The sequence below is a fragment of the Zootermopsis nevadensis genome, unplaced genomic scaffold (genome assembly GCF_977971745.1).
Source record: "Zootermopsis nevadensis isolate Lab colony 2312 unplaced genomic scaffold, Znev_1.0 Znev_ptg000002l, whole genome shotgun sequence".
NCBI lineage: Eukaryota > Metazoa > Arthropoda > Insecta > Blattodea > Termopsidae > Zootermopsis > Zootermopsis nevadensis.
The window spans coordinates 22168410-22181548 of record NW_028259134.1 but is presented as its reverse complement, the minus strand read 5'-3'; the positions used below and the strand labels follow the sequence as shown (position 1 = coordinate 22181548).

The 13139-nt window shown below is 41.2% G+C and overlaps 1 protein-coding gene across 3 annotated transcripts in view; it reads left to right on the top strand.

Moving 5' to 3' along the window:
* ASPP (Ankyrin-repeat, SH3-domain, and Proline-rich-region containing Protein) overlaps nt 1-13139 on the top strand; it is a 211357-nt gene that overhangs the window by 2102 nt on the left and 196116 nt on the right. The gene's annotated exons all lie outside the window — the stretch shown is intronic.

The window sequence follows — 13139 nt, the reverse complement described above, 5'->3', positions numbered from 1 at the left end:
AGCTTCGGCTCCAAAGGTTAATTAGCGTTTTAGTCGTATTATTTCCTTAAACAAGGTTAAGCAGTTGATCTTTGTAATGGTGAAGTGTAGTGTTTTCTTCGCGGTACGGACTGGATTCTTAAGTTTCATTTGAAAGAGCTTCGGCTCCAAAGGTTAATTAGCGTTTTAGTCGTATTATTTCCTTAAACAAGGTTAACCAGTTGATCTTTGCAATGGTGAAGTGTAGTGTTTTCTTCGCGGTACGGACTGGATTCTTAAGTTTCATTTGAAAGAGCTTCGGCTCCAAAGGTTAATTAGCGTTTTAGTCGTATTATTTCCTTAAACAAGGTTAACCAGTTGATCTTTGCAATGGTGAAGTGTAGTGTTTTCTTCGCGGTACGGACTGGATTCTTAAGTTTCATTTGAAAGAGCTTTGGCTCCAAAGGTTAATTAGCGTTTTAGTCGTATTATTTCCTTAAACAAGGTTAACCAGTTGATCTTTGCAATGGTGAAGTGTAGTGTTTTCTTCGCGGTACGGACTGGATTCTTAAGTTTCATTTGAAAGAGCTTTGGCTCCAAAGGTTAATTAGCGTTTTAGTCGTATTATTTCCTTAAACAAGGTTAACCAGTTGATCTTTGCAATGGTGAAGTGTAGTGTTTTCTTCGCGGTACGGACTGGATTCTTAAGTTTCATTTGAAAGAGCTTCGGCTCCAAAGGTTAATTAGCGTTTTAGTCGTATTATTTCCTTAAACAAGGTTAACCAGTTGATCTTTGCAATGGTGAAGTGTAGTGTTTTCTTCGCGGTACGGACTGGATTCTTAAGTTTCATTTGAAAGAGCTTTGGCTCCAAAGGTTAATTAGCGTTTTAGTCGTATTATTTCCTTAAACAAGGTTAACCAGTTGATCTTTGCAATGGTGAAGTGTAGTGTTTTCTTCGCGGTACGGACTGGATTCTTAAGTTTCATTTGAAAGAGCTTCGGCTCCAAAGGTTAATTAGCGTTTTAGTCGTATTATTTCCTTAAACAAGGTTAACCAGTTGATCTTTGCAATGGTGAAGTGTAGTGTTTTCTTCGCGGTACGGACTGGATTCTTAAGTTTCATTTGAAAGAGCTTCGGCTCCAAAGGTTAATTAGCGTTTTAGTCGTATTATTTCCTTAAACAAGGTTAACCAGTTTATCTTTGCAATGGTGAAGTGTAGTGTTTTCTTCGCGGTACGGACTGGATTCTTAAGTTTCATTTGAAAGAGCTTTGGCTCCAAAGGTTAATTAGCGTTTTAGTCGTATTATTTCCTTAAACAAGGTTAACCAGTTGATCTTTGCAATGGTGAAGTGTAGTGTTTTCTTCGCGGTACGGACTGGATTCTTAAGTTTCATTTGAAAGAGCTTCGGCTCCAAAGGTTAATTAGCGTTTTAGTCGTATTATTTCCTTAAACAAGGTTAACCAGTTGATCTTTGCAATGGTGAAGTGTAGTGTTTTCTTCGCGGTACGGACTGGATTCTTAAGTTTCATTTGAAAGAGCTTCGGCTCCAAAGGTTAATTAGCGTTTTAGTCGTATTATTTCCTTAAACAAGGTTAACCAGTTGATCTTTGCAATGGTGAAGTGTAGTGTTTTCTTCGCGGTACGGGCTGGATTCTTATATATTATTCAGACGAGCGTCCGTCCTTTCTGCTAGCAAACTGTACCTAATTATCGCCCAATCGTCTTCACTCTTACGTTATCCTTACCAGAACGACGAGCGGACACTGTCTGGGGACCTTCTAATTATAAGATTCTCTTTCTCCCCCCTCCCCAGAAATCGAAGTGTCTCTCACTTCTCCCCCTCCAATTTTATTTTTGAAAAAAATCTCCTCTTCTGCTATCCTTACCTATCTCTCTCGACTTCAAACATTTAGTGTCACTCTCATTGTCTTGCGATTTAACATTCTGTATTCTGAATAACGTATACGCTGTTTTTTCATCACAAAAATCAGTTACTCCGAGATACGAACATTGTCGTTAAATCAATAAACAAACTCGAACAAATAACTGGTAACACTAAAACCGACACAAAACCGCGTTGTTCTGTACCTCGATGCTGTTAAAATTAATCTTGCTGAAACAGGCTGTGAAGATTTGAAGTGGATTAATTAAATATGCGGTCCATTGGCGGTGTTGTATTTCAGTGGCTGTTCGGAAATTCAGTTCTTAAAGGATTGGTCGTATATCGCATTCTCAAGAGACACGTTGAACCATGGGAGCCGAGCTTTGAAAGTCATTGAAATCATGTCAGTGGTTTCCAGCATCAAATTACGTAGCATCTCACCGTTCACGGGATAGCTTCTCGTGATAGGGTATTATTGCGTGATCCTGCCTTGTCGGAAACAGCCTACGACTGTCCTGTGTGGGAAAGGCACGAGGATTCACGTGGCATTGAACAAGTTAACACGCCAAACGTTGATTATTTGTATGCTGGGTGATTATGTGGGTGGATTTTGAAAGTGCTAGCGGATGTAGAGTTTATTTCTGGAGCCCGGCTTGAAAAAACTTTATCTGCGTGAAATTGCAAGACTTGAATGCATTTATAGGACCTCAAATCATGATCCACTTATGATGCGACTCGCGAACCATATTTTGCGCGTCGGTGTATTTTACAGGAAGTCGGATACATCCTAAAATGCAGCTAATAGGCTGTTGAAATGTCTGACATGGCCTAAAGAGACCGGCTGATTAACAAACTATCAAACGAAGGACCGTCTTAGTTATCACAAAATCTTTGTATTGAGACTTTTTCCTTTGCGTTCCCACCCCAAGTCAAGGCCTCGGGGGATTCCTTTAAATATTATGCTCCAATGAGCATGTCCGGACTCCACGATTTATCATGCAATTAATACGACAAGGCATGAAAATGATACAGGATAGTTAGTCTTCGTGTGAGTTAGACGACTTCTATCCGGGAGGCAACAATGGATTTCTTAGCAACAAAGAGCATGATAACTCTTGGTATCTTTGCAACAATGCGAGAGTGGCAACTCAGGGCACGCTAGTATAGTTCCATAGACTGATAACAATCGGTAATGTAGCAACAATGCGAGACCGGATCCTGACAGCGAGCAGCCGTTTCCTGTTGTGGCAGGTGGGTCGAAGGTTGGCCCGGCCGATGTTATATTTATCGATTTGCAAATCTTTACTTCCGTTAAACGTTTAATGGCTGTTGAAGAACAGCCAGATATCGGGACCCCTTCGTGCTTTGCGTAAGAAGTTAACGAACTGTGTGGCCTTAATGACACCGTATCAACTCGCGACGCGATTGTACCCGGATAGTGGAGACTCGTACAGTCAACGGAAGGAGCTCAGTAGAAGGTTAACTGAACTGAAACTATTCTGACTTACATTCGGGAGGAAGCCGTTCCGAATACGCGCCGGGATGTTGGCTGCACTGACGTTTATAATGCGTTTATTCGTCTCTCTAGACGGAAAATGTAGACCTCGTTAAGATCTGCCATTGTTTAGATTTTTCGGTTCTCACTGATGTGAATATGTCGAGTGTATTTTATGGGTTGTGGACTCATGTAGAACTGGGGTTAGATCGTATCGTTTCGTAGGAACTTATCGCCTCAATCTTGAGGTAAATCCGAAATGTTGATAATCACCAACAAGATCGCATTGCTTCTGGAAAACCAGCGTCTGTTTGAAAGAACATTTTGTAATGTTCAATATTTCAAATAACAAAAGGAAAGTTATTTCTGATCGCTGTGCAGTGGATTTGTATCAGCATAAAGTGATATTCTAGCCAAGAATCGGTATGAAATGTGGACTGGACTGAAACTATACTCGGTAATATCATTGAAGAGAGCGTCTCTCAGTACTTTCTTGTTGGTTGGGTAGTGACTTCGTGTATTCGGGTCAAGGTCACTCAGCGCATCCCCGAGACATCAGCCCCCCCCCCCCCATCGACGTTTCCTGATGTCACTGAGAGTAACGTGTCGAAGAAGTCCTTTCTGATGGAGGTTTCCGCGAGTCACGAGATGTAACAAGTCGGAGTATGGAGGTCGAACGTGTAGAATGCAAGAGTAAGATAAATCTAAGGAGGATAATATTAATATGGATCTTGGAGAAATAGAATTTGTAGCTATGGACTGAATTCAAATTGACTCACAGGATAGGGCCCTGTTTTTTTTTTTAAAAAAAAAACACTTAAGTGAATCACCGGATTCTTCACAGGTTCGAACCAGATATCTCCGGAGTACAAATTTCGTTCCGGATGTGAATTTGGTTGACCCAGGACACAGTTCAGTTGTTTGGTTGCGGTCATGAGGTACATGTCGGCAGATCATCGGATGTTGTACAGTTAGAACAAACGGGTCATTTAAAAGATTTTCATTGTTTTTCATCGATTATTTATTTGTTTGTTTGAGATGGTATCATATTCTCGCGGAAGCAGAGTGTGTTCCGTTCTTTTGCACGTTGAGGTACGACAGTTTTCGTACAAAGTGGGTGGAATTTCTTTCTGTACGACTCTTTATCGCTCGAAGGCCCCGAACTGGAGCACAGTGGGTCACGGTAACAAGGGTGAGGAGAGTTGCAACGTCATTCTTCAGAACCGCACTTTCTTTCTTCATCTTCGTGATCGTTGAGGTTTAAACCTGTTTCTGAGTCTCGGTTTGGAAAGCTGCCTTCCTGTCTCTTCTCATCTGGTCTGTGGCTTTGTAGTTAATACTACGTTGTCCATTCGAATCGCAGATTTCAACCTACTCTTTTGATACAACTCTGCCTTATTTGCAGTGTTCCCAACTTTGTTTCCTCAATTTTTATTTACAGGTCACCAAGCATTACCAACTCCACTGTTAGGTGGGAGAAAGCTGTTCTACTTAGGCCTGTCTAGAAATTTCCCGTTCTCATGGGTTCCGAAGGTTTATCACCCCCCAAAAAACTCCTATTTCAGTCGTGATTTCTTGAGTCAATTTATTTATCCTGATTGGTCATGTGGAATCCAATGGTAGAATAATTTGCGAATTATGAACTGTAATTCATATGCAGAGAAGCGGCTGTGGTCTGTTTTAAGACTGAGGAAACACACGAAAGGATTGTCAGTAGTCTCTGTAGGCTGAGAATTGGAATAGTGGGAGTTTCTGGGACACTGCATATCCCATGGGACAGATTCCAATGGCTGTCGTACATTTTTTAGGCAGCCTGTACACGTCCGTCTGATCTCGCGTCCGTCATGCTTCGGGTCACTTCCTCGTGTTCTGAAATGTGCGTGTTTCCCCACGGGTATAATCTGTCGTGATGGAATGGTCGCTTTTATCCAGTCACACATTCTGGTTTTGCTTCCGAATTGAAGAGGCTTGTCAGTTCGTTTCCTGTCTGAAGCCGACGCTCATGTAAATGCTATTTAAGAATCCAGTCCGTACCGCGAAGAAAACACAAGGCTTCACCATTACAAAATAAACTGATCGCGTCTAAAAATATTTAAGAATTCAGTCCGTACCGCGAAGAAAACACAAGGCTTCACCATTACAAAATCAAGTGATCGCGTCTAAAAATATTTAAGAATTCAGTCCGTACCGCGAAGAAAACACAAGGCTTCACCATTACAAAATCAACTGATCGCGTCTAAAAATATTTAAGAATTCAGTCCGTACCGCGAAGAAAACACAAGGCTTCACCATTACAAAATCAACTGATCGCGTCTAAAAATATTTAAGAATTCAGTCCGTACCGCGAAGAAAACACTACACTTCACCATTACAAAGATCAACTGGTTAACGCTGTTTAAGGAAATAATCACATAAATACGCAATCAAGAGCTATAGATTGTTGAAAGAAGGCGGGACATTAAAGAATTTAGGAAACTTTTAAGCGCCAAAGTTCACGTTTCGACATGTGACAGTTTAATCGTCTTGTGGTTCAGTCAGCCACTTAAACTCGCCGTTTATCAGTTTATATTTAATTATAAATGGTATGGGAATCACAAGGAAAATATTTTTTCTTCGTAACTTGCGCAGAGAATTTTTTCTTCTGTGTTCGGTTGAGTTGGCTGACTGAGTGACGACTAGACAGCATGCAATTATTTGGCTGTTACGATACGGAGGAACGTTGTTAAAATAAAAAAAATCCGAATCGAATGGCTGGTTAATTTGGTGGAAAACATTTGTGCAGTATCGTTTTAAAAATTGCGTGTCAGATCGTGACTTGGAGTAGGTTTCGTTTCGAGACAATTATCGATAACAGAAAACTTGATAAACCTAAGATATTTTCGAATTATGTCCGTTATGAGTCATTTGCATTTTTTTTTTCTTTTCTTAAATTCAAATACAAACCAGTTACAAACAAGGTATAAACTAGAGAGCGGGAACTGAGAGAAATTGGTAAAAGAGTTGAAGACAGAATGAAATCAAGGCGTTCGAATTCTTTCGCCTTTAGATTTTTCATTTTGTGAATGTTTCGCTTTGATGCGATTTTTTATACACGGATGGGACGGCCGAACAAGGACCTTCAACGGAATAGACGATGTGACGTTGTCATGGCGACCAGAAAATAATCCCTACCTCAAAGAAAGCGCGACTCGTCGTCATTACAAAGACGAATTGGTTAATAATGCCTTGTACCAGTACGTAGCTTTAGACCGATACAGTTTATAACTTTGCCTATAGCATATCCTTACACCAGTGCAAACCAGCAATGCCAACATGTGTAATTAGATCTGGCATTTCCGGTCGGTTAGGTAACACGGGCCATTGCATCGCCGTGTTCATGATTAACTTCGCTACGCACTTTATAGCTACAGGACAGCAGACGCATTGATTTGTATGTGAGCAGTTGTTTTAAATTTTGAAATTGTTTGATTTGTCATTAAGATATATAAAAAAAAACATGTAATTACATAGAATTACGCGAGGGTATTTTCTAGGGGGCAACGTGACCCGGAGCGTCTAGATGAGACTAATCTCCGTCTAGTTCCGAGGTTACGAATACGTGGAGTTATACCTCCACGTCTTTATATGTCTGTAGAAAATGATGCTTGGGTATAACAGTCAATAGTCTGTGACGTCTTGACGCTTTGAGATAGACAGGGAGCTCTGAAGGCGAACTTTTGGGGTGGCCCGACTTGACTCAATAGTTAAAGAATCAATTTGATGTTAATCATTAATTAAATTTTCAAACAAGAAATTTGTCAACGTACCTGTTTTCGCCGTGGAATTTCTGAAAATTCTTCGTATTTACGACTCCTGATTTAGAAAGAGACTGTCGTGGCCTATTTGGAGGCACTGTCCCGTAATTGGCTTGTAAAGACTGAAAACCACGATAAAAATCGAAATGTAGATGGCAGCAGTGACGGCATTATTCTCTACAAGGGATTTTTTAAGGCTTCGTCGTAAGGGAGGGAACAAACTTAATGACTCATTGAGATGTAATTAAAGTCAGACTGGAGTAAAGCACGGAGCTAAGAGCGAACCTTAAGGAATTTTGAGCTGGTGAAATTAGGCATTTGACGCACGTTTAGATGTGACTCCGTCATTGGTCTCTGGCGTGACGTGATGTGTGCTGCGAAGCTGAGAGTCGCATTCCGTCCGAGTTAAATCATCCAACACGCTGATTCCGGGGTGACGAGAAGGCATGGCGTACTGCTGCACCAGTCTGTCTCAGACAGATGTTTATTAACGACGCCTTCATCGAGTTGCGTTCTTGGGCGTTCGGTACCTTTGAGTGTTCCAGCGGCTGGCGGGTCTTTCGTTCTCTTATTCTGAAGGTAACAGGTTCTAATCTCGGTGAGGATACTCAGAGGGTGTTACTGTCTCTCCAGGCGAGCACCTTGAAACTGGTAACGATCTCGCTTAGTCAGTTTTGTGACTGACCGAGCACTGGACGACCGGGGTTCGACCCCGACGGAGGCTGAGGATTTTTCCTCCAGCCCCTGCGTCTAGACCTCCTCTGGGGTCCACCCAGCCTCCCGTCCAGTGGGTACCTGGGTCCTTTCCCGGGAGTAAATCGTGGCCATCCCCCCCCCAAGCGCCTATATGGCGTGTAGCGGGACGTCTTTACTCTTTTTTTAAAAGATTAACTGGTCTTTGAAATAATCCGCTATTAATTCAGAGAATTTTACGAAACCAGTGAATGTACCATAAGAATAATTCAGAATTCCAGTGCTGGTTGTTATAAAAGGTGGTACATACAGTTACCACTTTGCTTTAAAGGACTGTATCATGACCGTTTCCTTCCACATGTCTCCCTATTCATTTATAATATCTTATTTGTTGCTATGTAACGTTAATAGTTGAGGCAGCGTCATTACCATAAGCAACGGGACAGTGTTTTTGTCATAATAACATAGGTCGTTTTTAAATCGAAAATAAAAGTGGATTTCTTTCCAAATGACGTTTCTTGCCTGCAGATCAGGCGTCCAGGAAAATGTCTGGTTCATTCTTCCGTTCTGTGCCAGAAGTAACCTTGTCTAACGTGGCGGACTTTGGACACTGCTGCTAAAGTCGGTTTATGCGTGGTTCTAAGGCTTCCATAGTGACATTTGATCCAATTTAGTGACGAACCGTGTAAGATTCTGGTCCGAATGTCTGGCTTCTTACTATGTCTCATAGGCTTGTTCCTGTGTTTGCTATTTTACGATGTTCTAGAGCAGTGGTATTCAACCTTTTTTGTTCGCGTACCCCCAGATATAATTTCTCTTCAACTTTGTACCCCCAAAGTTGTTGGTGTATAATTCAAGTTATACATAGTATATAATCTACATCTAAAATCAATTAAATAAATTACATTACTGATTATTCAGTGTTTATCATAAAATAATATATTTTTTTAAATTTCACGTACCCCCTAAGATGTCTTCGCGTACCCCCCAGATATAATTTCTCTTCAACTTTGTACCCCCAAAGTTGTTGGTGTATAATTCAAGTTATACATAGTATATAATCTACATATAAAATAAATTACATCACTGATTATTCAGTGTTTATCATAAAATAATATATATTTTTTTTAAATTTCACGTACCCCCTAAGATGTCTTCGCGTACTCCCAGATATAATTTCTCTTCAACTTTGTACCCCCAAAGTTGTTGGTGTATAATTCAAGTTATACATAGTATATAATCTACATATAAAATAAATTACATCACTGATTATTCAGTGTTTATCATAAAATAATATATATTTTTTTAAATTTCACGTACCCCCTAAGATGTCTTCGCGTACCCCCCAGATATAATTTCTCTTCAACTTTGTACCCCCAAAGTTGTTGGTGTATAATTCAAGTTATACATAGTATATAATCTACATATAAAATAAATTACATCACTGATTATTCAGTGTTTATCATAAAATAATATATATTTTTTTAAATTTCACGTACCCCCTAAGATGTCTTCGCGTACCCCCCGATATAATTTCTCTTCAACTTTTAACCCCCCAAAGTCGTTGGTGTATAATTCAAGTTATACATAGTATATAATCTACATCTAAAATAAATTAAATAAATTACGTTACTGATTATTCAGTGTTTATCATAAAATAATATATATTTTTTTAAATTTCACGTACCCCCCACGATGTCTTCGGGTACCCCCGGGGGTAGCGTACCCCAGGTTGAAGACCACTGCTGTAGACCGTCCTATCAATAAGCTCTTAACATTGGAATGATTCTCTACAAGTGATTTAAAATCGTACATTTTATGTGAAAATGGTTTCCAGCTTCTGGGGTTATCAGCTTGAGTGGTTCTTGCGTGAACAAATACAGACTGGAATTTATGGTAAATATTTTGACTGTTAGAGCTTTAGTTACGTATAGTTACCACTGGGCTTTGAAGAGTGAAGACATGTGATTCTCTAGTCTCAGAAAGAATAATTTTATGCCTCCCAGCACAAATTCCTTCAGATTACACGCAGTACGCATGTGTACGACAAGTTGCCGATCCTGTGAGATATGTCGTCGGGACGTCATATTGTCTGGGAAGACTGTCTTGAAACAGTTTTCTCACGCATCTGACATTTTTTTTTTGGGGGGGGGTGTACTTGCATCCTACATTAATTTTTATTTTTCAGCGACGCTGTTTCAACTACAGAGGTCGTATGACGTCCATTAGGTAAAATTGTAATATCATTGATAAGTACTAGGCAAGGATTTTAAAATTGATGTCCGTGGCCTATTTGTATGTTGTATTCCTCACCAGGAAACCGAATAATCCAACCGAATCTCGAAGTTGACATCTCTCGAGTACAAGTCGATAGCGTTACCGTTGCCTTAATCTGCTGTGTAGAAAGAGGATCGTTGTTCTGTCGCCACGCCTGTCTGTAGGACCCCAAAGGTTTGTTACGATGACTGCGGTCACTTGGTAACCGCGGCATTTGGTTTCATGTATCCGCGGTTTTAATTTGTACACACTCGGGAACGAGAGATACGCAGTTGTTGGTGACAGGGCTGTAATTGCATCTGAAACCTGTTTTCTGGCTTCCAGATGAAGTGATTTTTTGTGACACTCATCTGTGTTTTAAATCTACCTCATCTATTTTTATTTCAATATTTATTTTTTGTGTTCAGTAATGTGAAAGACGCTGGCCTTGTAATCCTGGGGTCTCGGGTTCGATTCCCGGCGGTGCCCGAATTTATAACTTGTGTTGGGCAAGGCCGTGGTCTAGGCAACACGGAGTTTTCCTCCGTGGCATCCCAACAGTTACTCCATTCACACACACACAGAAGAAGGCAATGGCAAACCACTTCTGGATCATCTGCCAAGAACGTATATGAACAGGTCCCAGTCCGAGAAAAGGATGGAAGGATCCTGTTCATATGGACCTGTCGTCAGACAGAACACTAAATAATAATAAGATGAGGTGGTCTAGCGGTTAGAACGCTGGCCTTGTAATCCTGGGGTCTCGGGTTCGAATTTATAACTTGTGTTGGGCAAGGCCGTGGTCTAGGCAACACGGAGTTTTCCTCCGTGGCATCCCAACAGTTACTCCATTCACACACACACAGAAGAAGGCAATGGCAAACCACTTCTGGATCATCTGCCAAGAACGTATATGAACAGGTCCCAGTCCGAGAAAAGGATGGAAGGATCCTGTTCATATGGACCTGTCGTCAGACAGAACACTAAATAATAATAAGATGAGGTGGTCTAGCGGTTAGAACGCTGGCCTTGTAATCCTGGGGTCTCGGGTTCGAATTTATAACTTGTGTTGGGCAAGGCCGTGGTCTAGGCAACACGGAGTTTTCCTCCGTGGCATCCCAACAATTACTCCATTCACACACAGAAGAAGGCAATGGCAAACCACTTCTGGATCATCTGCCAAGAACGTATATGAACAGGTCCCAGTCCGAGAAAAGGATGGAAGGATCCTGTTCATATGGACCTGTCGTCAGACAGAACACTAAATAATAATAAGATGAGGTGGTCTAGCGGTTAGAACGCTGGCCTTGTAATCCTGGGGTCTCGGGTTCGATTACCGGCGGTGCCCGAATTTATAACTTGTGTTGAGCAAGGCCGTGGTCTAGGCAACGCGGAGTTTTCCTCCGTGGCATCCCAACAATTACTCCATTCACACACAGAAGAAGGCAATGGCAAACCACTTCTGGATCATCTGCCAAGAACGTATATGAACAGGTCCCAGTCCGAGAAAAGGATGGAAGGATCCTGTTCATATGGACCTGTCGTCAGACAGAACACTAAATAATAATAAGATGAGGTGGTCTAGCGGTTAGAACGCTGGCCTTGTAATCCTGGGGTCTCGGGTTAGATTACCTGGGGTGCCCGGATTTATAACTTGTGTTGGGCAAGGCCGTGGTCTAGGCAACACGGAGTTTTCCTCCGTGGCATCCCAACAATTACTCCACTCACACACAGAAGAAGGCAATGGCAAACCACTTCTGGATCATCTGCCAAGAACGTATATGAACAGGTCCCAGTCCGAGAAAAGGATGGAAGGATCCTGTTCATAATATGTCGCCAACCTCGTGTAAAGGAGACGGCGTAATAAAGACGAAGAATGTGAAAGACAACTCCCGGTTTTCCGTAAGTCCTTGGTCTTGTCGAACGCGGTATTGTTTTAGGAGCTTAATAAACCTCGCCATTGGTGAGAGATTCCTGTGTTTGTCAAAAGATAGAATCAGGCAAGCGTAGACGACAGATTACGTCACGGTCGGAACAGATTCTGATTTTACGACATCGTTAAAGTAGAGACCAAGTTTATGGTTTATTTTCATACAAGTCCTGGGAATGTAACGCATTGACCTTTTTTAGAAGTAGTTTGTGGCTTTGTTATTACCACAACTTTACGGCCCGTTATTTATTTTTAGTACAGATTTCGTAATTTTGTCATTTCATTTGTGAATAAACTTCTTTTAAGACCACTGTCACATGTGAGAACGAGGGAAATTAAATGTGTGTTTAGAATCGGAACTTTGGGTCGGAGTTTAATAAAAAAAAAACTGACAGTTGTTTGAGTAGCGACTAAGAATTTGTTTTGAATATCTGACTTATTTTAATTCTGTGGCATTTGGTGATGTGAAAAACCACACTGCGTATATGCTCATCTCGCCATATGAAATGACGTTGTAGAGAAAATAATTAAAAGATCCCTGCCAAACATCGAACCCCGTCCGTCCATTCTGACAGCTCATCAAGTGTCCAACGACAAGGGATGTAAATATTTTAAAAGCTTTAATTAACATTCCATGGAGGAATTTCGTCGATGTGGTTTCGGTTCTTCTGGTCGGGAGACCATCTGGTTGGCCATTTTAATGATTTACGAGATTTCAAATAAACTGAAACATTCCCGGCCAAGAGGGAAACTTTTACGGCGTGTTCAAAGCAATTGTGCTTTGCCGAGGTTTGGTGCTCAAACGCCTTTTTTTACCGACGTGTTTTCCGTTTTTGAGTTCTTGAGCACCTTGTGTTATCTTTATCTACCTTCTAGTCCTTTTGTCCCAAACTACTTATCTCGGTAGATTTAGGAATAACTTGTGAAACACACGCGGACGTGTGAGGTTTTTACTACGTCAAAGAGGTTGTTGTTGTTGTTGTTGTTGGCGTCTTGTGAATTTGTAGGAAGATACCTTTCGGGGTAATATATTGCCTCTGTCTTCAGGGCCAAACTGGCGTTGGTGTCCAACTACAGGACAACAGGGCTTCACGGCCCAGAATACCGACGTCATCAGATGGACATGGTC